This window comes from Panthera tigris, chromosome B4, assembly GCF_018350195.1.
Source record: "Panthera tigris isolate Pti1 chromosome B4, P.tigris_Pti1_mat1.1, whole genome shotgun sequence".
Taxonomy (NCBI): Eukaryota; Metazoa; Chordata; class Mammalia; order Carnivora; family Felidae; genus Panthera; species Panthera tigris.
This window is the reverse complement of record NC_056666.1, coordinates 63,479,885-63,507,402: the sequence shown is the minus strand read 5'-3', so window position 1 is coordinate 63,507,402 and position 27,518 is coordinate 63,479,885. Positions and strand designations below refer to the sequence as shown.

Here is a 27,518-nt window from a genome sequence, read left to right as displayed (position 1 = left end):
GGGAGTGGACAGTGTGTTTTATGCACCACTTGGGTTTCACTAGGAGAGATAGTTCTCTTTGTTGGAGTGCACTTGGGAGAGCTGGCAATGGCGCTTAGGGTACAAAAGAGCTGGCAGGCACCACTGCACTGCCCTATTACTTAGCATAGGGAACCTGCTAAGGGCAACTAACCTGGACACTGGCTTTTTGTTGTACATTCCTATAAACTCCAAGCCTCTGTGCATTTGTGCAACTGCCCTTCTGGGACAAACTGGCAGCAGCCATAGCGTGGTGAGTCCCTCCCCCAGAGGATCATCATGGGTCCATGCTGTGCAGGGTCCCTAAAATTTTTTTGAAACTCAGCCAATATGCATGAGATAAAACACAGGGGCACTGTACCATTGAGGGGGCAGATGACCCAGACACAGGGTGAAAGCAGCAATCTGAGAGATGCCAGGGATAAAAGAGGGGAGATAGTTCACTCCTCTCTGAGGGATTCCTGGACTACAGCAGGTAAGAACTTCCCTCTGCAGAGATAAGACAGCAGGTTGACACCAGTTTTTATCACCTGCCCATCAGCACAGATGGATTTCAGTGAACAGCACAGTGTCCACAGTGGAGGCTTGAGCTGCTTATACCGAGCCCCACTCCTGTGCTCTTCAGGTGATTTTTTTACTAGAGAGCCTGAGAGCCAGAACAGCAGTGTGCCCCTCTCCCAGAAGACCAGCACAAACCCCCTGCATGCACCAAGCCTACCAACTATAGGGTGCTTCAAAGCTTCAGGTCTAGTGGAAATAGGATCAGGCTAGTTTTAACAAGCAGACCAAGTACACCTAATTAAAATTCATCACACACTGGAGAAGGTCCAAACACTACCCAATGAGGGAAAAACTTTGCAGGGAAAGAGCAGCCAAAACACAACAGCAGATTGCACACACCATACACCAGAGACACTTCCTAAAGCACCAGACACTGGACAGTATATAACCTCTTCTTAATAAAGCCATTACTTTCAAGAGAAGGAAACATAATAGACTTTTCTAACACACAGAAGAAGTCAAATACCTAAAAAAATGCCAAAATGGAGGAATTCATCCCAAAAGAAAGAACAAGAAAAGATCATGGCCAGGGATCTACTCAAAATTGATACAAGTAATATCCTTGATCCAGAATCTAAAGCAACAATCATAAGAATACTAGCTGTGCTTGAGAAAAGCATAAAAGACACTGGGGAGTCACTTACTGCAGAGATAAAAGACCTAAAATTAGTTAGGCTGAAATAAAAAATGCTATAACTGAGATGCAAAACTGACAGCATGTAATGAACACAAGGATGGAAGGAGCAGAGGAACGAATAATTAACATAGAAGATAAAAATTATGGAAAATAATGAAGCTGAAAAGAAGAGGGAAACAAAAATATTGGATTTTTATCCAATGTATCCATATCCAATGTAGACTTAGGGAAGTCAATTATTCCATAAAGTGTAATAACACTCATATCATTGGAGTCCCAGAATAAGAGAGGGAAAAATGGGCAGAAGGTTTTTTTGAACAAATTGTATCTGAAAACTTCACTAATCTGGGGAGTAAAATGGACATTCAAATCCTGGAGGCACAGAAAGGTCTCATCAAAATCAATAAAGCAGGCTAGCACCAAGATATATTCCTAGTAAAACTGATAAAATACAGAAATAAAAAATCCTGAGAGCAGTAAGGGAAAAGAAATCCCTAACTTACAAGGGAGGACAAATAAGGTCATCAGCAGACTTATTCACAGAAGCATGGCAGGCAGGCCAGAAGGGAGTTGCATGATATATTCAACATTCTAAATGGGAAAAATATGCAGCCAAGAATACTCTATATACAACAAGGCTGTCATTCAGAATAGAAGGAAAGATAAAGAGTTTCCCAGACAAACAAAAACTACAGGAGTTCGTGAGCACTAAACCAGCCCTGCAAGACATATTAAAGGAGACTCTTTGAATGGGAAAAAAAGACCAAAAGCAACAAACATAAAAAGGAACAGAGAAAATATCCAGAAACGATGACTTTACAGGTAATACAATGGCACTAAATTCATATCTATCAATAATTACTCTGAATATAAATGGATTAAATGCTGCAATCAAAAGACATAGAGTGTCAGAATGGATTAATAAAAACAAGTTATGTGGTGACTGTAAGAGATGTACTTTAAACCTAAAACACTTACAGACTGAAAGTGAGGACATGAAGAAACATTTATCATGCAAAAAGACATCAAAAGAAAGCTGGAATAGCCATACTTATATCTGACAAACTAGATTTTAAACCAAAGATTGTAACAAGAAATGAAGAAAGGCACTATATCATAATAAAGGGAACCATCCAACAAGATCTACCAATTACAAATATTTATGCCCCTCAACTTGAAACACCCAAATGTATAAATCAATTAATAACAAACATGAAGGAACTTATTGATAATAATACAATAACAGCAGAGGACTTTAACAACCCATTTACAACAATGGATAGATCATTTAAGCGGAAAATCAATAAGGAAACAATGGCTTTGAATGACACACCGTGCCAGATAGACTTAATAGATATATTCAGAACAATTCATCTTAAAGGAGCAGAATACTCATTCTTTTAGAGTGCACATGGAATATTCTCTAGAATAGATCGCATACTAAGTCACAAATCAGGCCTCAACAAACACAAAAAGATTGAGATCATACCATGCATATTTTCCAACCATGACACTATGATACTTCAAGTCAACCACAAGAAATAATTTAGAAAGACAACAAATACATGGAGGTTAAACAACATCCTACTAAAGAATGAAAGGGTTAACCAGAATACTAAAGAAGAAATAAAAAAATACATGGAAACAAATGAAAATGAAAACACAACCACCCAAAACCTTTGAGATACAGCAAAAGTGGTTATAAGAAGGAAGTATATAGCAATTCAGGCTTACATCAAGAAGCAAGAAAAGTCTCGGGTGCCTGGGTGGCTCAGTCTGTTATGTGTCCAACTGTGGCTCAGGTCATGATCCCATGGTTCATGAGGTTGAGGCCCACATTGGCCTCTCTGTTGTCAGCATGGAGCCTGCTTTGGATCCTCTGTCTCCCTCTCTCTCTGCCTCTTCCCCATGCGTTCTCTCTCTCAAAAATAAATAAATATTAAAAAAGAAAAGAAGAAGCAAGAAAAGTTTCAAACATACAACCTAATCTTACACCTATAGAAGGTAGGAAAGGAAGAGCAAATGAAGGCTAAAACCAGCAGAAGAAGGGAAATAATAAAGATTAGAGCAGAAATAAATGATACAGAAACAAACAAAAAAACAGTAGAACAGATCAACAAAACTAAGAGCCGGGTCTTTGAAACAATGAGTAATATTGATAAACCCCTTGCCAGGCTTATCAAAAAGAAAAGAGAAAGGAGATAAATAAATAAAATCACAAATGAAAAAGGAGAGATCACAACCAACACCAGAGAAAGACAAAAAACTATAAGAGATTATTATTAAAAATTATATGCCAACAAACTGAGAAATCTGGAAGAAATGGATAAATTTTTAGAAATATATAAACTACTAAAACTAAAACGGGAAGAATAGAAAACTTGAACAGACTGATAATCAGCAAAGAAATTGAATGAGTAATCAAAAATCTCCCAATAAGCAAAAGTCCAGGGACTGATGGCTGTCGTAGACTCTAGGTCTAAAGTTCTTTCTTGTCTACCAAGAAAGCAGGACACAGGATTAAAATGTGAGAGATGGCTAATGTCCGGGAAAAGACAAGAGCCCTGAATAAGGGTCCTTGCCCTGTATTTATTAAGATCAGAAGGCTTACAAACGTGATGGGCTTGTACAAAGAGACAATGAATCAGTGAACATTAACTCATGAGCATGAGGGAAAAGGGGGTTTTGAAGATATATGGTATTTGGTGTTTGGGTCAATATAAAACAAAATCCTGGCGCTGGGCAGATGGGCAGATGGTTGTTAACAGCAGACAGGAGGTGCCATGTCTGTTTATCTTAGCTAGCCTAGGGGATAAGACAGATAGGGGAAATAACCTCAGGGTTAACAGGGCACCTTTTCTTCTGCTAATCAGGTCCGCTCTGGGCAGCATGGCGGTCTATAGCCCTATATACCTGTTCATCTAATTTGGTCCTTCCATCCTGTGAGAGCAGCTTTCTGCTATAGTACTAACTTGGGGGCACTTTTGCCCTGAATGCCTAATCTTGCTTACCTCATAAACTGTTGTATTGGGGCCTTTGCCCCTCTGTATTCTGGGGCCTTTGCCCCTCCCTCTCTATTCTGGGGGCCCTGGCCCCTCCCTACTTTACTCTGGGGGTCTTGTGTTGTTTACACAAGCTTGGGTGAGAGCATCCTATGGCTTTGTAATTCTTTATGACTTGTTAACCCATTGGTGTAAACCCAGGGAATTTCTAAGCTTATTCCCCACAATGGCTTTCCAGAGAAATTCTATCAGACATTTGTAGAGGAGTTAATACCTATTTTTCTAAACTGTTCCAAAAAATAGAAATGGAAAGTGCCAGGAGCCAATCCATCCAGCCTTCCTGATGGCACAGCCCGGTGGTTGGCGGAAGGGCAATGCATAGTGACCCTCTGAATGGGAAGCTACTGGTATCCCCCCTGTTACTCATCTTGGCCATCCCCATGGTCCAGTTGGCACTGATGATTCAAAATAAACCCATGGGGGCAAACTTGGGGATATTTTCTGGGGAAGACCCCCAGGAAAAACTCCCTCTGGGAAAAAACCATGAGAATCCGAAGATGGATAATGAAACCTCATATCCAGCTGGTGCCATCCCCACCTGTCCATCCCCTACCTAAAGGAAGGATAGCCCCCTATATTTCCCAGCCAAGGAGGGGGACAAATGGTTTCAAAATCCCCACTCTGGCAACAAAGGAATGTATCTATGATTACAAGTTACTCCAACCCCTAGGCCCACTTAGCCCCCAGGAGGCATTCCAGATGCTAATTGGACCTGGTGGGTTAAGGTACAGGATGGTTCATTAGTTCCTAGGTATACATTGTCTCTGGGAAAGCATAAGTCGTGGGTTCCCAGGGCCCTCTTGGCTCCCTCCTGGCACCCCAGACCAAAGTGAATACTTTTGTTCCTTGTACTGCAAATGGTTCAAAGGAACAATTAAGAAGTCATGTCCCTGTAAATGTTCCACTTGAGGTGTTGAGAGCTAGATGACCTTTCATGAAAATAGCAAAGCAAACGCTTTATAGACTATAAATAAACGTAGATACATAGTGAAAGTAGTATGAAGAAATTAATCAATAAGCAAAGGGCAGAAGGGAATGTTACAAAGAAATAACCATGAAGTTCCTTAATGGGTGGTTACACAAAGGAACATTTTTAGAATTAGGTAATGCCAAGAAACATAGATGATGCACACTACAAGGAAATTGCTAACAAATATAATGCCACGTTTGCCACAATAAAGCGGCCAGTCTAACACATTGCTGTTATCTGTGTCCATTTGTCAATTTGCCGACACCGTTCATCCTTCGGGAATTCCTGGACCTGCTGGGGCCGGACTCTGGCAGGAAAGAAAACTTTCAAACTCATTCTATGAGGCCAGCATTCTCTTGATTCCAAAACCAAAGTTTCCATTAAAAAACAGAACTAGAAGCCAATATCCCTGATGAATGTGGATGCAAAAATTCTCAAGGCAAACAAACAAACAAACAAAAAAACACCTGGCAAATCAAATGCAACTGTACATTAAAACAAGTATTCACCACTATCAAGTGGGATTTATTCCTGGGCTACAGGGATGGTTCAATATTCACAAATCAATCAACGTGATATACCATATTAATAAAAGAAAGAATAAGAACCATATGATCCTCTCAATAGGTACAGAAAAGTCATTTGACGAAGTACAGCATCCATTCTTGATAAAAACCCTCAACAAAGTAGGAATAGAGGGAACATAGCTCAACATAATAAAGGCCATATATGAAAGACCCACAGCTAATATCATCCTCAATGGGGAAAACGGAGAGCTTTTCCACTATGGCCAGGAACAAGACAGGGATGTCCACTCTTATCATCATTATCTAACATTGTACTGGAAGTCCTAGCCTCAGCAATCAGACAACAAAAAGAAATAAAAAGCATCCAAATTGGCAAGGAAGAAGTCAAGCTTTCACTATTTGCAGACATGATAGTTTATGTAGAAAACCCAAGAGACGCCATTAAAAATTGCTGGAACTTATAGATGAGTTCAACAAAATTTCAGGTACAAAATCAATGTACAGAAATTGGAGCACCTGGGTGGCTCAGTTGGTTAAGTGTCCATCTTTGGCTCAGGTCATGATCTCACTGCTCGTGTGTTGAAGCCCTGCATCGGGCTCTGTGCTGACAGCTCAGAGCCTGGAGCCTGCTTCAGATTCTGTGTCTCCCTCTCTTTGTCCCTCCCCCGCTCATGCTCTGTTTCTCTCTTTCTCAAAAATAAATAAACATAAAAAAATCAATGTACAGAAATCTGTTGCATTTCTATATACCAAAATGAAGCAGCAGAAAGAGAAATCAAGGAACCAGTCCCAGTTACAATTTCACCAAAAGCTATAACATACCTAGGAATAAAGCTAACCAAAGAGGAGAAGATCTGTACTTTGAAAACAGTCATGGATTGGAAGAACAAATATTATTAAAATGTCTGTACTACCCAAAGCAAACCCCACATGTAATGCAATCCCTATCAAAATATCACCAGCACTTTTCAGAGCTTGAACAAACAATTCTAAAATTTGTATGGAACCACAAAATTCCCCAAATAGCTAAAGCAATCTTGAAAAAGAAAAGCAAAGCTAGAGGCAACATAATTCCAGACTTCAAGCTATTATTACAAAGCTGTAGTGATCAAGACAGTATAATAGTGGCACAAAAACAGACATTCAGATCAATGGATCAGAGTGGAAAACCCAGAAATGGACCCGCAACTATACGGTCAACTAATCTTTAACAAAGCATGAAAGAAATCGACTGGCAAAAAAAGACAATCTTTTCAACAAATGGTGTTGGGAAAACTATACAGCAATATGCAGAATGATACTGAACCACTTTCTTACACCATACACCAAAATATATTCAAAATGTATGAAAGACCTAAATGTGAGACAGGAATCCATCAAAATCCTAAAGGACACAATTGGCAGAAAACCTCTTTGATCTTGGCCATACCAACTTTTTACTACATACGTCGCTGGAGGCAAGGGACACAAAGGCAAAAATGAACTATTGGGAACTCATCAAGATAAAAAACCTCTACACAGGGGGTGCCTGGGTGGCTCAGTTGGTTAAGCGTCTGACTTAGGCTCAGGTCATAATCTCACAGTTTGTGAGTTTGAGCCTTGCATTAGGCTTGTGCTGACAGCTCAGAGCCTGAAGCCTGCTTCAAATTCTGTGTCTCCCTCTCTCTCTGCCCCTGCCCCACTCCCACTCTGTCTCTCTAAATAAATAAATAAATAAATAAATAAATAAATAAATAAACAAACAAACAAACAGTTTTTAAAAATTAAAAAAAAGACTTTTCAAAGCAAAGGAAACAATTTGCAATATATTTGCAAATGATATATTGGATAATGGGTTAGTGTTGAAATCTATAAAGAACTTACCGAACTCAACACCCAAAAAACAAATAATCCAGTTAAGAATCGGGCAGAAGCCATGAAGAGACATTTTTCCAAAGAAGACATACAGATCGCTAACAGACACATGAAAAGATGCCCAACATCATTCATCATCAGGGAAATACAAATCAAAACTACAATGAGACATCACTTCATACCAGTCAGAATGGTTAAAATTACCAACAGTGGGATGAGAAATAGGTCCTGGCGAGGATACAGAGAAAGGGGAACCCTCTTAGACTATTGGTGGTAATGCAACCTGGTGCAGCCAGTCTGGAAAACAGTATGGAGGTTCCTCAAAAAGTCTGAAATACAATTACCCAAGACTCAGCAATTGCACTATTAGGTATTTACTCAAAGGATATAAAAATACGGATTTGAAGTGGCACAACCACCCTGATGTTTATAGTAGCATTATGAATAATAGCCAAATTATGGAAAGAGCCCAAATGCCCATCAACTGATGCATGAATACAGAAGATGTAGTGTACATATACAATGGTATATTACTCAGTCATCAAAAGAATGAAATCTTCCCATTTGCAATGGCATGGATGGATCTAGAGTATTACGCTAAGTGAAATAAGTCAGAGAAAGACGACACCATTTCACTCATATGTGGAATTTAAGAAACAAAACAGATGAACCTAGGGGAGGAAGAAAAAAAAAGAGGAAGGCAGACTATAAGAGTCTTCACTAGGGAGTACAAACTGAAGGTTTATGGAGAGAAGGTAGGCAGGGGATGGGCTGGCTAAATATATGATGGGTGTTAAGGAGGGCACTTGTGATGAGTACTGGGTATTACACATAAGTGATGAATCACTAAATTCTACTCCTGAAACCAATATTACAGTATATTTTAACTAACTAGAACTTAAATAAAAACTTGAAAAAAAAGAAATTAAAATGGTAAATATACATTTACCGCACATTTACATCACAACCTCAAGAAGTTCATTTATCCATTCTTTCATAAAGGAATTAATGTTGATTATGTGTCATCCTCTATGCTGTGTGCTAAGGATACAAAGGTGAAAAAAAAAAGACATAATCCTAGCTTTATGGTGCATATGATCTATATGTAGAGATACCTGCTTTTATATTTATTTTATAGTGATAATAATACCATCAATGAGTATATCAGATGTTACTCTGAAAGCACATTACCTGGTTCTCAATCAAGTCAAACAGGTATAAAATCCTCTCTTGCATGCCTTCCAGATTCAATGAGAATTTCATGTGCTTCAGCTTCTTTTTTATAGATGCCTCACAGCTCAAGATGGTCAAAAATATGTCTCTGCAGAGAGAATGAAATAACATTCATTAGATGTCTGCTTTCTTTTCCAATCATGTCCTTCTGAGATTACCTCTTGCTGATTTTTTTTTTTTTTTTTCTAAAGAGAGCATGCATGTGAAGGCAGAGAGAAGGAAAGAGAGAATCCCAAGCAGGCTCCACACTGTCAGCCCAGATTCCTACTTGGGGCTCAATCTCACGAAGCTTGAGATCACACCCTGAGTGAAAATCAAGATTCCAGCACTTAACCGACTAAGCCACCCAGGCGCCCTACCTCTTGCTGATCTTGGAGTTGGGGCATTCCTAATTTTTTTTCAATATTTACGACACGCAAAAATGTATAAAGAATAACTCAGCAGGCACAGGACTACCACTATCTAGCTGCTGAAATAAATAACTGCCAATGCATTTAAGTCCCTGGTTCATATACCTCCCCACTTTTCCCCCCAGAATGAAGCACTACCTTGAAGGTAGTGGGTTATCATTTCATTAAGTACATGTTTAATTTCACAGTTTATATACGTATCTTTAAGCAAAACATAGAATTGTTTTGTGTGTTTTTTACTGTATGTACTGGTATCATATTATACTTATTACATCACAGCTTATTATTTTGAATGAACATTATATATATATATATATATATATATATATATGTATATATATATATATATATACCTAAAGATGAAACTTCATATAAACTCTAAGAACATCTTCAAATTTACTATATAGTATCAATATATCTTTCAATATTGCTTTAGCAATTAGCAATCCTCATTACCCCAACAATATATAAATTCCTGTTGCTTCACAATGTACTCCACATTTGGTATTGTCCAACTTCAAATTTTTTGTGACAGTGGGTTTAAAAGTGAATCTGGGGGCGCCTGGGTGGCTCAGTCGGTTGGGCATCCGACTTCAGCTCAGGTCATGACCTCACGGTTCATGAGTTCGAGCCCTGCTTCCAGCTCTGTGCTGACAGCTCAGAGCCTGGAGCCTGCTTTGGATTCTGTGTCTCCTTCTCTCTCTGTCCCTCTCCTGCTTGTGTTCTGTCTCTCTCTGTCTCTCAAATATAAATAAATGTAAAAAAGAAAAAAAAGTGAATCTGATTGCTGCTTTGATTGATATCTCCTTGCTAATCAATGAAAACCTTTTCATATATTTATTGGCTATTTACATTCTCTATTTTTGTGAGTTGCATATGCGTAAGAGTGTAAGTTTCGTGAGGAGAACTTTGTATCCTCAGTGAGCAATGTCTAATACACTGTAGATATTAAATATATATATTTAAAAATATTTTGCTTACAAGTATATATAAATTTATTGCATACTGTAGGGAAGAAAAATTTTCCTTGAACCTCTTACTATTCCTGACTGGGTCTTAAATTTAAACTAAGAAAAAAAGATCAACAGGAGAAAAAGCATACAAATTTAGTTAATAAAAGTTTTATATGACATGGGAGTCTTCATAAGAAAATGAAGACCTGCAGAAGTAGTTAGACCTGAGTACTTTTATGCTAGGTTTGATTGAAGAATGGGCAATGGAGGAATATGATAAATTGTGGAGGTTATATGATAGGTTAAGGAGTATGAAGTAACTGCAATAAACTGGGGGACACTTAGCAATCCCTGTTTGTTGACATTCTTCTTGGTGTCCCTTTGTCTTTGGAGATAAGGATGCTCCTTTCCTCTAGGTATAGGGAGGGCACCTCTCACATGAGGACTTTATGATCTGTTTCAGGAAAGAAAGGGAAGGGAAGGAAAAGGTCAGAGTAACTTTCTTGCTTCTGCTGTTTTTTCAAACTCCTTCAGCTTAAAATAGTCAATATGCCAAATTGCCATATTTGGGGATAGTATGTCCTAAACCTTATCAATATGTTTATAGCATACCTTTTTAAAAATTATCTTTTTCTTAATAATTTGTTAGATATTTTAATATATTTTGAATGCTAATCTTTTATGGGTTACATATGTAGCACATATCTTCTTTCAATTTGTGGCTTGCCTTTTCCTTTTTTTTTTTTTTTTTAAGTGACTCAGTGCACAATTTTTCATATTAATACAGGTTTCTATTTAACATGTAAAAGTCAAGGATGGATATTCCAACTTGCCAGGTAGCTCTAGTCCTTGTAGTCATTCAGGAGTCCAGGTTTCTTCCAATTTTAGTCTAAGCCACTTCCTAGGACTTTGATTCAGTTTTTGGTTCAAGCAAGGTTGCAGCTATAGTCCTATTTCAGCTAGGAGGAAAAGGTAAGACGAAAGTGGAGTGGGCACACGTGCCCTGCTAAGGAAGGACATTGTATTTATACTGTCTGCTCTTCAGTTGGGGAGAACTTATTCACATAATCATATCTAACAACAAAAGAGGGAGAAACATAGTATCTAGCTAGACAGCTACATGCCTCTTCCCCTTAGAAAAGGTGGAGTAAGATTGTACATATGTACATATGTATGTATGTATGTATGTATTTGTAAGTAGGTTCCATACCCAACACAGGGTTCAAGTTCATGATCCTGAGACCAAGAGTTGCATGCTCTACTGAGCCAGCCAGGTGCCTCCTTTTTTTGTTTTTGTCTTTGTTTTTGTTTTAGGGGGAACAGATTTTAATGTACATTTGACAGTTTTACTTTCCCTCTTTTTCTTTTACTTGGAAGAGCTTGTATGGTTACAATGATCTCTCCCTTAAAGGTCTAATATAACTGACACAGAAAATCTTAAGGGTCTAATTTTTTTTCATGGGAATGTTTTAAATTCATTATTGGAAGTACTTTACTGGTGATAGAACTATTTAGGCTTTTTATTCTTCTTGAGTAAGTCTTGGTATGTTATATTTTTCTTAAAAATCTGAAATTTTGATCTAAATTCTCAAATTTATTAGTATAAATTTATTTGTATAATTACTATTTATGCATTATATTAACATTTGCTAAATCTGCTATTACATTTCCCTTTTTTCAGATCCTAATATTATGTGCGGCCTTTTTTTTTTTTTTTTTTAATCTCAGGAGAAGTTTGTTTTATTGGTATTTTCAAATAACCAACTTTTGGCTTTGTAGATTCTTATTGTGTCTTTGCTTTCTAGCTTCTTATTTTCTGCTCTTTTTTATTTTCTTGTTCTTCTTCTTCTTCTTTTTTTTTTTTTACACTTATTTACTTTTTGAGAGACTTAGAGAGACAGAGCACAAGTTGGGGAGGGGCAGAGAGAGAGAAGGAGACACAGAATCCAAAGCAGGCTCCAGGCTCCGAGCTGTCAGCACAGAGCCTGATGTGGCTCGAACTCACAAACCCTGAGATCATGACCTAAACCCAAGTCAGACGCTTAACCAACTGAGCCACCCAGGCGCCCCTACTTTCTTCTTTTGTTTATTAAATTGTTCTTTTGTTTGCATCTTAAGCTTGTTAATTTCCAGCCTTTCTTATTTCCTAATATAAACATTTAAAACTAAAAAATTTTCTGTATGTGCTGCTTCAGATTACAGTCCAGAGGTACTGTTATTTGGTATTTACATTATCACTCAGTTTAGGATTTCTTCATCTCTATCAAGATTTCTGCTTGGTTCCATGGGTTATTTAATGTTACACTTTTATTTATTTAAGGTGTTTATTTTATTTTATTTATTTATTTATTTAGAGTGTGTGTGTGAGTGGGCGAGAGGGGCAGAAGGGGAGGGAGGGAGAGAGAGAGAGAGAGAGAGAGAGAGAGAGAGAGAGAGAGAGAGAGAGAAAATCTTAAGCAGGCTCCACACTCAGTGTGGAGTCCAATCTGGGGCTCCATCCCACAATCCCAGGATTATGACCTGAGCCTAAATCAAGAGTCAGACGCTCAAGCGACTAAGCCACCCAGACGCCCCTAATGTTACACTTTTAAATTACCAAATAAAATTTATGTTACCTTTTTAAAAATTAATTAATTACATTACAGTCAGAGGTGGTGCCCAGTAGACTATTCTGAGTACAAGGCATTGTTACCTTCCTTTCTTACTCTAGCACCTTTTCCTTGAACTAAACTGTCCTTCTTAACTTTCTCTTCCTTTAGGATAAATTTCAGAAATTTGTCTTCTCCTTACACCTGGTCATTAGCCCAAATGACATACAACACTTGCTTGAATCCTAGAGTGCGTGGAGCATAGGCTCAAACTCCAACTCATGCCACATACGTAATTTTAGCCTGCTATATCGTGCATTACTTGTAATACTAGTAGATAGTGTTTACTGAAGCGTCACTATATGCTCGGTATAGGACTAAAAATCTTACACACATTATCTTATTTAATTATCCCAACAACACCATTATTAACTCCCATTTTGCAAACAAGACAATTGAGAAACCAAAAAATTGAATAACTTTTCTCAGATCACACAGGTTCAAGTGGTAACATCAAGAGAAGAACCCAGTGTTGTTGGACCCCAGAGCCTATGTTATATAAGCACTCAAATGAGGTTTGTTGAACAAAGAATTCCCCCTTTAAGTAGTTTATGGCTAAAACGAAGTTTATTGCCACTGAGTCATGCATTCACATAATTCTTTATTATCACTATACATAAAACACTCAATGCTTGTTGAAAACACTTAGAAATTTAGGATTACTTCTTTTTGGACTATTTCAAGTCATCTATGAAGCAACAATATGAAGAAGTAAAAGAGTTGTTACCTATCTTTTAATATCAGCTGTTTGGGAGTTACTTGTTTTTCTGAAAAACCAGTAGACATCCTCTGACCACATCCTTCTTCAAAATGTCCGCTGTTAATGCTGTTACAGCTCAGGCACTTGTAAATTTTCTAAATTGTTTACGATAATTTACAATCTTCCTTAAAAGTTATTTTCTTTTTTGTCATTTCTTGTCACATAATGTGTCTTTTTCTTCATTATATATATTTCCACAATTAATTACATATTTATTTTAAAATTTTTATTGCATATATATGTTCATATGTATAAAATTAAAAAACAAGAAAAAATTAAATACATGTTATGGAGTTTATTACTCATTTTTAAAAGTTTGTGAGATTTTTCTTTTTTGTTGCTTCCTTCTTGAACTTAATGACAACAAGCAATATTTGAAATTACCTTTTGATTTTAATTATCCACTATTTCTGCCATAAAATGAAAGAAAAACTTATGTATTAGTTAAAATCAAAGTGCTATAATGATTATCTACATTTTTTATTGTGATAAAAATACATAACACAAAATTGATCACTTCAGCCATTTTTTTTACCATTTATTTATTTATTTATTTATTTATCTTAAATCCAAGTTAGTTAACATATAGTATAATAATAATTTCAGGAATAGAATTTAGTGATTCATCACTTACATATAACACCCAGTGCTCATCTGAGGTGTCCTCCCCAATGCCCTCACTCCTCTAGCCCCTCCCCACATCCAACACCCTGCCAGCAACTGCCGCCTTCCAGCAGCAAACGGAAGAAGAATGAGGCACAAACAAGTCAGCTGCAAGAGAAAGGGAGCAGGGGTCGACAGTTGGAAGGACTGTAGCCCCGAACAACTCCTCATTCCCATATTTATTGGGGAAATGATATCAATCATCAAAAGACATCAAGATTCATTACATTGTTCAAAGAGTGTTCTCAAGAGAAAAACAGAACTTGCTTAAGCATGTAGTGGGAGTAACTTATGGTTGAGCAAGCACAATCAATGAATCTTATCAGATCCATTGCAGGTGGTCATGGTCTCTGGGGAAGCAGAGAAGTACAAACAAAAGAAGCAGGCAGCCTTCCACCCTGAGCGGGCCAGGCGTTCCCAGCTGCTCCGCTTCCGTGAGGTACATAAGCCGCCTCTCCAGAGAGACCTTTCAATATTACATTTTCTCAAGGCTATATTATTTATGACATAGCTCTGCATAATGTTTTTCTTCAATCATCACATTGTTGTCAGGGGCCATCACAAGCAACCCTCAGTTTGTTCTCTGAATTTGAGAGTGTCTTATGGTTTGTTTCCCTCTCTGTTTTCATGTTATTTTTTGCTTCCCTTTCCTTTTGTTCATCTGTTTTGTATCTTAAATTCCACATGAGTGAAATCATATGATATTTGTCTTTCTCTGACTGACTTATTTAACTTAGCATAATACACTCTAGTTCCATCCATGTTGTTGCAAATGACAAGATTTCATTCTTTTTAATCACCGAGTAATTTTCCATATATATATAATTTCCATGTAAATATATTTATATATGGAAATATATATATATATATATATATATATATATATATATACCACATCTTCTTTACCATCAGTCAATGGACTGATGGACATTTGGACTCTTTCCATATTTTGGCTGTTGTCGATAGTGCGGCTATAAATATTGGGGTGCATGTTCCAATTCAAATCAGCACTCCTTTGGAGAAATACCTAGTAGTGCAATTGCTGGGTATAGGGTAATTCTATTTTTAATTTTTTGAGGAACCTCCATACTGTTTTCCAGAGTGGCAACACAAGTTTGTATTCCTACCAGCAGTGCAAAAGGGTTCCTCTTTCTCTGTATCCTCGTCAACATCTGTTGATGCCTGAGTTGTTAATTTTAGCCCTTCTAACAGGTGTAAGGTGGTATCTCATTATGGTTTTAATTTGTATTTCCCTGATGATGAGTGATATTGAGCATTTTTCATGTGTCTGTTAGCCATATGGATGTCTCTTTGGAAAAGTGTCTATTCATGTCTTTTGCCCATTTCTTCACTGGATTATCACTTTAGCCATTTTTAAGTGCAAAATTCAGTAGCATTAAGTGCCTTCTTAGTGCTGTACAACCATCACCACTATCCATCTCCAGAACTTTTTCATCATCATAAACAGAAACTGTACCCATTAAATAATAGTTCCCCATTATCCCCTTCCCCAGCTGTTGGTAACCTCTATTCTACTTGCTATCTCTACAAATGTACCTATTCTAAGTGCCTCATATAAGTGGAATCAGACAGGGCACCAGGGTGGCTCAATTGGTAAAGCGTCCTACTTCAGCTCAGGTCATGATCTCATGGTTTGTGAGTTTAAGCCCTGCATTGGGCTCTGTGTGAACAACTCAGAGCCTGGGGCCTGCTTCAGATTCTGTGTCTCTCTCTCTCTCTGTCTACTCCTCCCCCACTCACATTCTGTCTGTCTCTCTCTCTCAAAAATCAACACAAAAAAATTTTTAAAAAATAAGTGAAATCAGACAATAATTGTCTCTCTGTGTCCCGTTTATTTCACTTAGCACAATGTTTTCACGGTTTATCTGCATTGCAGCACAGATCAGAATTCCATACTTTTTTAAGGCCAAATAATATTCCCAGGATATATATCACATTTTGTTTATCCATTCATTTATTGATGGATTTTTAGGTTGCTTCCACCCTTTGGTTAATGTGAATAATGCTTCTGTGAAAACTGATATACAAGTATCTGTTGGAGTACTTGCTTTCAATTCTCTTGATTGTATACCTAGGAGTAGAATTGCTAGATCATGTGGCAATTCTACGTTTAACTCTTTGAGGAACCACCAAACTGTTTCCACAGCATTAAATCATTTTATAGTCCCACCAGCAATGCACAAGAGTTTCAATTTCTCTCTATCCTTGCCAATATGTGTTATTTTCACTTTTGTTTTGTATGGTAATAGCTATCTTAGTGCGTGTGAAGTGGTTTCTCAATCCAGTTTAACTGTCTACATGTAAAGTCTCATTTAAGAGGTAAGGGAATTGAAATTAGGAGCAACAAATAGAATGGCCCAAATACAGTTAGTAGATGGTAAAGGAGAAACTAAAGTCAGGGTTTCCTAACCCGAACAAGGGCTTTTCCTTCTTCCACAATCTTGCCTTATCATTTTCTATCTGTTTGGCTCTTTCTATATTTTGTCTGACTTACATTTAGAGATGAAACAGGGTAGTGTCCATGTAGTATTTTGTCTAAGTTTATGAGAGTGTTGTTTTTGCAGGCCAACACAATAAAGTACCAAGAATTTTCTATGGCTCAACTTACTATTGAAACATGTTCCTTTTATCATAAAGGGGATGTTAGGGGGTGAAGAGTAACATTTCAGAAGATATCTACAAATACATTGAAAGAAAAGTTGTTTGATGGACTTTGGAGGGTGAAGAAATTGAAGACTTTCTGGATATATGGAGTAGTCCATAGTTCTTTTAAATTTGGATTGCATTAGAACTCTATCCATGTATACTTTAAAATATGTTCAACGTATTTCCTTCTAATTCTAAAGACCCTTAAACTTGATCATATCCTAAGACACATAAATGTCTATTTTGTTGAATTTTAAAGACCTTTAGGCTTAATGTAAGCCAGCATCATTTTTATATTCTCAGAACCACCCAATTTTTATTCATATTTAAATGATATATGAGAAAAAAAGGGTTTTTGTGTAGCAGGTCAGCAATTAATTCTCTTTTGTTACTGGGAGGCACTTCTGGGAAAGAAGGAGAGGAGGAGATCTGATACAGTTTTATTGTGAATATTCTAATAAATAGACTTCCTGGCAAAGAAGCTAATGGTACTTGCTAGCTGAAGAGTCCTTATGTATGAAATGCTTTTAGCAGAATGCATCTAGTTGACGAGGACTGTTATGGTAACTAACCTGGAGTCTATGAACTTATAAGTCTTCCTGTAAAATGTCATGTAAACTATGCAACTATCTGAGTATAAAATGGATATTTTGTGACTAAAATGTTGTGGGTTTGTTTTTGTTTTTGTTTTTTGTTTTTTTTTTCATGTCACCTGAACACATTGCTTAGAAACCTCACATGCTAATCTTGGCCAGAGCTATATTGATCTGAGGGATGGGTCTCAGATCTGTCCCTACCTCACCAGTGCTTTATGACTACTTATATCCTTGAAATTAGAGGAAAGCTTAATATTAGAGAAGCCTCTTGTTTGATGAGTTTGATTTGTAGTCTGATCCTTTGTGCTATCCCAATATGTGAATTTTGGATGTCATCCATAGCTTTTCTGATTCATAGCCACATCATATATAAGATACATCCAAATGAATACATACAATAGGTCTTGACTCTTTTTAACACCTGCATAGGATTCCATTGTGTGTAGGTCATAATTTAGATCAACTTATCTACCCAGTCTCCTAATGAAGCATATGTAGATTGTTTCATGCTAGAGTAAAGATTTTTGTTAACAGATCAACTGGCACAGTTGGGAACAGATCAATAGGGTAGATTCTCAGAAGTAGAATTTCTTTTTTTATTTTTAAAAGATTAAAAAAAATTTTTAATGTTTATTTTTGAGAGACAGAGAGAGACAGAGCATGAGCAGGGGAGGGGCAGAGAGAGAGAGGGAGACAGAGAATCTGAAGCAGGTTCCAGGCACAGAGCTGTCAGCACAGAGCCCAATGCAGGGCTTGAACTCACAAGCTGTGAGATCATGACCTGGGCCGAAGTTGGATGCTTAACTGACTGGGCCACCCAGGTGCCCCTTAGAAGTAGAATTTCTGAGTCAAAAGACATATATATTTTCAATTTCAGGAGCTATTGTCAATTTGTTTCCTATAGAAGTTATACTCGCATAAACTATATGAGGAAGTGCCTATTTCTCTATACTCTCGCCTCACCTCTTCCAAACCAATAGGCAAAAGTTTGAATTGCTTTTCTCTTACAGGTATAATTAAACATTACATAAATACATCTTTTTAAAAATTTAATATCTCATTTTAGGTCTGGGACCTGGATTGGTAATTTGGGCATAGGCTGAAACCCAGGTATTGCTTCATTAAAGATGTCCTTTTTCACAGATGTTTTGTGTCTATAATTTTCCACAAACCCCCCCATTTTGGGTTCAGGTATGAATTTCTTGTTAAAATAAGCTCTCTGTAGAACAATGGTAACTATCAACCTTTGGATCTTAGTAGGAAAGAAAACTCCAAGCCTGGGGTTAGCTAGAAAGAAAAAGATATAGGAAATAATGAGAGGAAGTTTTGGAAGTGGTAGAGAATCATTCCATATTAGTGAAGAAGAAAATGACACCCTACAGTTTGCAAAGAGACAGTGGATGGATTGAAAGATTTAAATACAAGATGACTTTTGAAGTTAGTAGAGTTGACTACAGCTGTAGGAGAAAGCCAAACTAGATATTTTATAGGAAGACATGAAGAATCTAGACTAAAGATTATGTACAGGGAGAGAACAGGTTGCTTATTTGTTTGCTTTTATCTAAATGTAGGTAATCAACATCGTCATCATCATCATCATCATCATCATCATCATCATTTTCACATAGATAGTTGTTTCACCATTGCTCTGCTGTTGTCAGCCAAGGTCCATCCAAAACAACAGGGAAATTGAGAAACAAAAAGGCACTCTATAATGGTGTGGGAACAGTGAAGAGAAACCAAAAAGGATGATGAAGCTTCTCAGGACTAGAAAGAGCATGGAACATTTATCACCCTTGGACTCAAAAAGCCAAGGGACAGAGTAATTATAAGAACTCAAAGAACATACTTCAAGCTGGAAGAGAGGGCCACTTGATAGAAGCCATGGCCTTCAGAAAGGGATGCGGCAAGGAGCAGGGAGAGATCCAGAGAATAAATACTTCAAACTTACTTTCTTCATACTCTCTCTCTCTTTTTTAAATTTTCTTAATGTTTATTTATTTTTGAGAGAAAGAGAGAGAGAGTTCAAGCAGGGGAGGGGCAGAGAGAGAGGGAGACACAAAATCTGAAGCAGGCTCCAGGTTCTGAGCTGTCAACACAGAGCCCGACGCGAGGCTCGAACCCACAAACCGTGAGATCATGACGTGAGCTGAAGTCTGGCACTTAACCGACTGAGCCACCCAGGCGCCCCTATACTCTCTAATCTTGTCACCACCACCTCCTCACTCCCAAGGACTGAATCCAAATGGTAATTATGTTAGACAGAATAATGACTCTCCAAGATGTCCATGTTCTAATACCTGGAAAATGTGAATATTTTTCTTAACATAGCAAGGGACTTTAGAGATGTGATGAAGAATCTCGAGACGGGGGATAATGGGGTGGGCCCAATGCAGTTGTAAAGGTCCTTATAAGTGAAAGAGGGAGAAGTGAAAGTGAAAGAAGAGTCAGAGAGAGGGATTTGAAGATGCTGTGTTACTGACTGTGAAGATGGAGGAGGGAGCCATAAACGAAGGAATGCAGATGGTCTCTAGAAGCTGGAAAAGGTAAAGAAACAGATTGTCCTCTAGAGCCTCTAGAAGGAATGCAGCCATGCTACCACCTTGATTTTAGCCCAGTGACATTCATTTCAGGCTTCTTATTTCCAGAACTGTAAGATAACAAATATGTGTTGTTTTAATCCACTAAGTTTGTGGTAATTTTTTATAGCAGCAATAGAAGACTAATACAAAAACCAAGGACAAGGCAACCTGTTGATGCAGTCCATAATGATCCAATCCCATGGACACAGAATAGGGTGGAAAGGGACAGGGCAAATATAAATTTGCCATGGTCAAATATAAATCACACAGCACTACTCTTTTTTAATCCTCACCATGCATTCTGTTCTTAGACAAAATGAGAAATTTTTTCCTCAAAATAAGAGACATACAAAGTACCACCAGTCACCATATTATCATGGGATGATGTCAATTCAGTCATACTTTCAACATGAAACCAAAAATATTAGCAATTTCCAGAACTCTTTATATAAATGTTCTGGGGAAAACAAAGAAGGGAGGAAACTCATTAATATAAAAATGTGTCTACTAATTTCTCAACTGCTGGATTTAGTTGCACAGTTAAGTTGATAATTGTATCTTCTTTCTTCTACCCACCCCCCCCCATTCCATAATCTCCTTACCTCTGCTAGCTTCTTGTTTTAGACAGAGTCCTTTACCTGGTGGGGTGACCCAACCATTGATGATTCTATCTTTGTTAAGTTCCCAGTTTTCCATTGACCATTATTATGAGTCATGGCAGTACTGAAATGTACCCAGGTGAATCTCCTTGGTTCTAGATGTAGTCTTCCTTGATTTCATTTCCAGTTTTCCCCTGGTAATCATGATCAATCAATTTGGCCAATAGAATGACCAACTTCTCTATCTGGTGGTTCAGTGACATGAAGAACTCCAAGTGTCAGGGGGAGCCTCAGTTTCCAGTTTACCAAAAACTTGACTCTTTTCCCAGGAAGACACACACCCCTCCTGGGTGCTAGAACCTGTAACCACACTAAGCCCAAGAATTGCAGATAGGAAGCAAAAAATCATTCACCAGGTGTTTATGTGTAATAGTGAAAAAGCTACTCCCACTTTATCCCTTTTGCTCCCAGAATTATGTATCACAGCAGTAGAAGAGATGGACCTGAATTGCCACAAATAGTTAGATCATCAAAACGGACTCACATGAGTCTCACCAAAGATCTTACCAAAATCAAACTTTGCCAATTGGCTCAATTGATACATATAGGATATAGATACAAATGTAACATTTATCCCTGGAGGGGTACATCTTCCCAATCTCCCCTTTATTCCACCCTGGGATGTATTTTGGTTTTGGAGCAACAGATGAGCACTTAGTGCATTTTCAGAGAAAGTCATTTGATAGATAAAAAGGTTTGCAGGAGAAATTCTCATTATGTACACCAATCCATAAATTCCAGATTTATTTACAATAAGAAATCTAGACAGACAAGGTATAGCCATTTTTAGGTAATGAATTCCTTATCTATTTCCACTAGTAAATACCTTTAGCATGTTTACAAGGCAGGATGGTTAATGTCAACCGTGTCCCTGGTAGGGAGGAAATGAGTCACAGGCCTGGCATTAACTCTTTTCTTCACAGAAACATTTATTAGTTACTGGCTTAAGGCATACACAGCATACTGTAGGATGGTGTGCCAACTTCACAAGGCATCCTCTCCTGGCAGGCATCTTCAGCAGCTCTGGGTGATGGGATACATGTTGAGACAAGTGAATATTACAGGCATGAGCACACTGTCACAATGTTTTTGCTGTAGAATGAATGCCCTGGTCTGAGTCTGTGTGTGGATACCGCACACACAAGCTGGTGGAAGCATTTTTGGCAGGGCAGGTAAAATTATACCTGAAATGTATGTCTATCCCTATGACAACAAGCTGCTCCATCTCCATGATGGAAGGGATTCAGTGTAATCCATCTGCCAAAGGTTTGCCTGGTTTCTTGGGGAATGATGCCATATTCAGGCTCATCACTGGCCTTTATTGTTGTTGGTAGTCACAACCTCAATCTGATGATGAGAAGATGTAGTTAAACCCATGTGTATTACTTTGACAGAGCTGCCATAACAAAATACCACAGACTAGGTGGCTTGGACAAGAGAAATATTTTCTCACAGTTCTAGAGGCTTAGATGTCCGAGATCAAGGTGTTGGCAAATTTGGTTTCTCCTGAGGGCTCTCTTCTTGGCTTACAGATGGCTGCCTTCTCATTGTGTCCTCATAGGGCTCTTTGTGTGCACTCATCCCTAGTATCTCTGTCTGTATGTCCTGATCTCCCCTTCTTATAAGAACACCAGTCAGATACGATTAGGGCCCACCCTCACGGATTCACTTTAACTTAATTAGTTTTTTAATGGCCCTATCTCCAAATACCATCATATTCTGAGGTTATGGAGGTTAGAGCTTCAACATATAAATTTTGGTGGAATACCATTCAGTCCATAACATTCTGCTCTCTGGATCCTCAAAATTTATATCTTTCTTATAGGCAAAATACAGTCACCCCTATAACAACAGCTCAAAAGTCTTGGGGCACTGGGGTGACTCAGTTAAGCATCAGACTCTTGGTTTCAGCTCAGGTCATGATCTCATGACTTCATGGGTTTAGCTGATTTTCAGGTGTAGTTGATCTTCGTGGGTGTAGAGCCTTCTTGAGATTCTCTCTCTCCCTCTCTTACTGCCCCTCCCTCAGTCACACACATGTTATCACTCACTCTCTCTCAAAATAAATAAATAAACTAAAAAAAAAAAAGTCAACCCATTTCAGCATCACCCCGCACATCTCAGATCTCATCTACTAAATATTAGCTAAATTGGAGTACCCTGGTGGCTCAGTTGGTTAAGTATCCAACTCTTGATTTTGGTTTAGGTCACTATCTCACGGTTTGTGGGTTTGAGCCCTGAGTCGGGTTCTGCGCTGATAGCACAAAGCCTTATTGGGATTCTCTCTCTCCATCTGTCTCTGCCCGTCTCCTGATTATGCTCTCTCACCTTCTCAAAATAAATAAATAAACATATAAAGAATAAAAATAAATATTATCTAAATCAAGTATAGGTGAGACTCAAGGTATGATTCATCTTGAGGCAAAAATTCCTCTCTATTGTCTGAAGATGTGAAATCAGACAAGTTATCCACTTCTGATATACAATGATGGGATAAGCAGGAAGCAGAAATTCCCAGTTCAAAAGGGTGAAGTCAGAAAGAACAAAGGAGTCACAAGTCCCAAGCAAGTTCATAAGTGCAGCAGAGTAAATTCCATTAGATTTTAAGGCTCAAGAATAAAATTCCTTGGTTTGATTCTCTGTCTTCTGGTCCCACCTGGGTGGTGGTCCTGCCTTTTTGGTCCACTGGGGCAGCAGCATCACCTAGAGGCCCTGGACAGTAGCTGTGCCCTGAAGGCCTTATCTGTAAATACCAGACACATTCTGAGGTACTGGGTTTAGGCTTCAGCATTTGAGTTTTTCACAGAAGGGTACAATTCAATCCATGACGCCAGGCATAGCTTCTTTTCTTGCCACCATGGACACTTGTACATGGGTCCATTAAGCAAATGCTGGAGTAACTGGGGAAAGAAGGTTACTCATATGCAGAGGATAGGCCATCTTGTCTACCTGATTACTGACTCTTCCTCCAGAGTGGATGCCCGCTCGTGGCACTTACATGGGAAAAAAATATCTTCACATTCTATACCCTTTATGATAAGTCCATCCCCACACCTTTTTCTTGTCCTCTTTTTGTCAATCTTCCAATCCTCTTGTTATCAAGTTTCTGTGTAACTGATCTACCATTAGTCATGAATTAGTGTAGATACAGATCTCAGGTCACCTCTCTTTTATGAAGTGCACAACCATTATATGATCCAGATTTCTGCCCCAGGGAGGGTTTCTCAACCACCTCAGAATTACCCTTCAGTGGAGCTATAGTGAAGTGGCCTTCCATTTTTGGCTTATGTCAGCATATCATGAGTCTCATTCACAAATCAGGTCTGCATTTTTTCTTATTCTGCTTTCTGGGCATAGAAAACTCCATATAAAACCTTAAATGTGAGGTGAAGACAAGACAGCAAATAGTATATGTAGTTACTACCAAGCAGCTCTGTCTCACCCACTCGTACAGTTTAACTGTACCTCTTCAATCTACTTGGGCCTTGTCTTATATATAATATTGCCATTATAAATAATGAAATGCTACAGCAATTAAATGTTGTTGTACCCATGTAATGTTCTGATTTGATCATCATGTCATTCTTAGTTTATGACTGGCAGTTTGAGTGAACTAAATACTTGGATGTTCCACATTTAAGGACCCAGTCTCTACCAGGTCCTAGGAGCAAGTGAAGAGCTACTTTTCAAGAGAAAAGTTGGGAGAAGAAGAGGGTGTGTACTTCTTCCAAAACTCTAGGGCTCTCTAACATGACTCTTCTATTAAGGTTTCCTGGAGGCTGAACGCATCATTTCTGCCTCCCAAAGACACTTCCAATACCATTGGGACTTCTGTCACCTGCACAAGTAACAGGGAATCTTGCACTGTACCCTAGACTTGCTACAATAACTTCTAACTCTGGGCTTTACTCAAAACTAGAAACCTTATGGGTTATGTGGTAAATGAGAGGGAGCAACACGTCAGACAGAATGTAGGTTGTCAGTTTAAAGAGGTCCTCCAAGTATGATGCTTCTTTCTCCCTTTGGTGCAATGCCACATTCAGCAACTTCTTTCATTTCAGAGGGAAATCCCAACATAGCCTCAAGCCACTGGACCCCTAGAAATCCACCACAGAGGTAGGTCTTGAATTGTGTGGGATTTATCTACTGTTCTCTGGCAGACTGTGTCCATAACGGTCAATCTTCTAGGAAAGGATAAGATAGAGAAGAATAAACACTATATATGGAGGAGAAAAAGATATAGTCCAGAGGTAAGATGGTAAAGGCTTATTGCTATCCCTGAAACATGATGGCAAGCTGCTTTTGATTATCATTGCTAAAAGGAATTGGAAAGGATTATTTACTAGGTCATTAGCTCATACCAAGTGCCAGAGGCTATGTTGATTTGCTCCATAAGTACACCACACCCAGGATCACAGCTGTGATTGGCATCACTTTCTGGTTAAATTTCGGGTAATCTACAGGGGCACCTGGGTGGCTCGGTCAGTTAAGCTTAAGTGTCCAACTTCAGCTTAGGTCATGATCTCACGGATGGTGATTTCGAGCCCCGTGTTGGGCTCTGTGCTGACAGCTCAGAGCCTGGGGCCTGCTTCAGATTCTGTGTCTCCCTCTCTCTCTGCCCCTCTCCCACTCATGCTCTATCTCTCCCTCTCTTAAAAAATAAATAAACATTTAAAAAAAATTTTTAATTAAAAAAAAAAGAAATTTCCAGTAATCTACAGCCATTTTCTAAAACACATGTGGCTTTTGCACCAACAGAGAATTAAGTGGGATTGTGGTAGAAATCACCACTCTGCATCTTTAAAGTGTATGTTGGTAATACAAATCTTTAGAATTTTCCCACTGAAGCATAATAACTTTTGGAACACTATCTTAGTAGGCTTCTACTTGAACCTTCTTACTGTAATGGCCTTCACCCTATCAATCAAAGGACAGTTAATAAATATTCCTTTTTCATCATGTATTCTGAGAGGTAGGGAAGTAACTATAGGATGGCTCCATCACGACATTGGACCCACTGTGAAATTGATTCTGGTCAAGATTTGTCACCTGACCTCCTAAGATCTAATACTGAATAGTGGACTTGGTGGATTTTGTTTGCTTTTGTTTTGTTTTATTTTATTTTGCTTATTTTGTGTCTCTGAGGATTAGATATTAGCTTCAATTCGAAACCAATATTAAATAACCCCAAAAGACATTTATCTTTTTTCAGTTTACAGTCATACTGGGCCCACTTGTCATTGGGGAAAACTTTACTAAAGATTCACAACTGTGATCATATTGCAGAATACTTTGGGGCTCCAAGTCTGTGAATTAGTTTAGTTCTACAAACTGGATAAGAGGTTGTGAATCCCCATTATAGTGACTTAAGTTAGGTTTTTGCCTATTAGACCTAGAATCACCATCTGAATATGCCAAATGGCATGTTGGTAGGCTGCCCTTGTATTTATTTCCTAAGGTCTTATGACCAATTATACATTGTCACATATCCCTATAGGTCATACACTCTGATTATTGCTTCATCTCTGTGGGTTATTCTGGTAATTGTACTCACCTTGTTACTGAAGCCTAAGGATTGCTATGCTTCTTCCACTTCTGTACCTCTTCATTCATTACATTTGAGATGAGAGTACTCTATTCCTTGGCGATATCCTTCACTGACATCTCCAGCTGGCAAAATACAGCCACCAGAGAGCTTTATATGGATGTTGGTGTCCCCCTTACTAAAGCATTCTGTAATGCATTGATATAAGGATTATCTTCCAGGTTTGCCCAGGGAGGCATGTGGTTCACAGTGGGAAAGCAAATAAATCATAATAGATTCATGTCATCATTCTTGAAAATAAACAAATTACTATTATGACACCTAACCATGCCATCTCATAATAGCAGAAACACCTTTCCTAACACCCTTGTAGTCATGACACCTTAAGGCCCAGATATATTGGAGAAGCAGGAGATCCTTCTGACTTAAAGAATCTTCAAGTCAGTAAATGTTTGTTGAGGATCCTTGCTGTATTATGTACCATGCCAAATGCTAGGGAAAACTGGTTAAACACAAAACTCACATAGTTCTTGCTTTTGAGAAGCATGTTTTTGTTAACTTCATAGGACCAGTTAGAACCATGGGGTCAATATGGGCACCATCTCTAGACTTTTGCTGAGAAAACTTTTGCATGTATTGGAAAAATGACCCTCTACTCATATTCCAATACTATCTCCAACTCCTTTTTAATTCAAGGCCTTCTCCATTACAATCCATATCCCAAAATCAAAACATAGACTTAAGAGTAGACAAGGCACAGTATAGGCCTAGATATAAAATGGGAGGCCAATCAGAGATTCCAATTTAATCACATTTCATATCTCAGATAGGAGGAAAAGGGCTTCTCTCATTAATTAAGAAATTCCTTTGGGGGCACCTGGGTGGCTCAGTTGGGTAGGTGTCCAACTTTGGCTAAGGTCATGATCTCACAGTTTGTGAGTTCAAGCCCCATGTCAGGCCCTGTGCTGACAACTCAGAGCCTGGAGCCTGCCTCAGATTCTGTGTCTCCCTCTCTCTGTACCTCTCCCCCTTTCTGCTCATGCTCTGTCTCTCTACCTCTCTCAAAAATAAACATAAACAAATTTTTTTTTTTTAATATATGAAATTTACTGTCAAATTGGTTTCCATACAACACCCAGTGCTCATCCCAAAAGGTGCCCTCCTCAATACCCA

The 27,518-nt window shown here is 38.3% G+C and overlaps 1 long non-coding RNA gene across 3 annotated transcripts in view; it reads right to left on the bottom strand.

Annotated features, from left to right (window-relative positions):
• LOC122240325 overlaps window positions 1-26,557 on the bottom strand; it is a 47,487-nt gene extending 20,930 nt beyond the window's left edge. For all 3 annotated transcript variants that reach the window (XR_006219872.1, XR_006219871.1, XR_006219873.1), the window contains exons 1-2: window positions 26,355-26,557; window positions 8,821-8,950 (exon numbers count right to left, since the gene is read on the bottom strand). This is a non-coding gene — a long non-coding RNA (uncharacterized LOC122240325). The remainder of the gene's footprint in view (window positions 1-8,820; window positions 8,951-26,354) is intronic.
• Window positions 26,558-27,518: the final 961 nt, after the last annotated feature.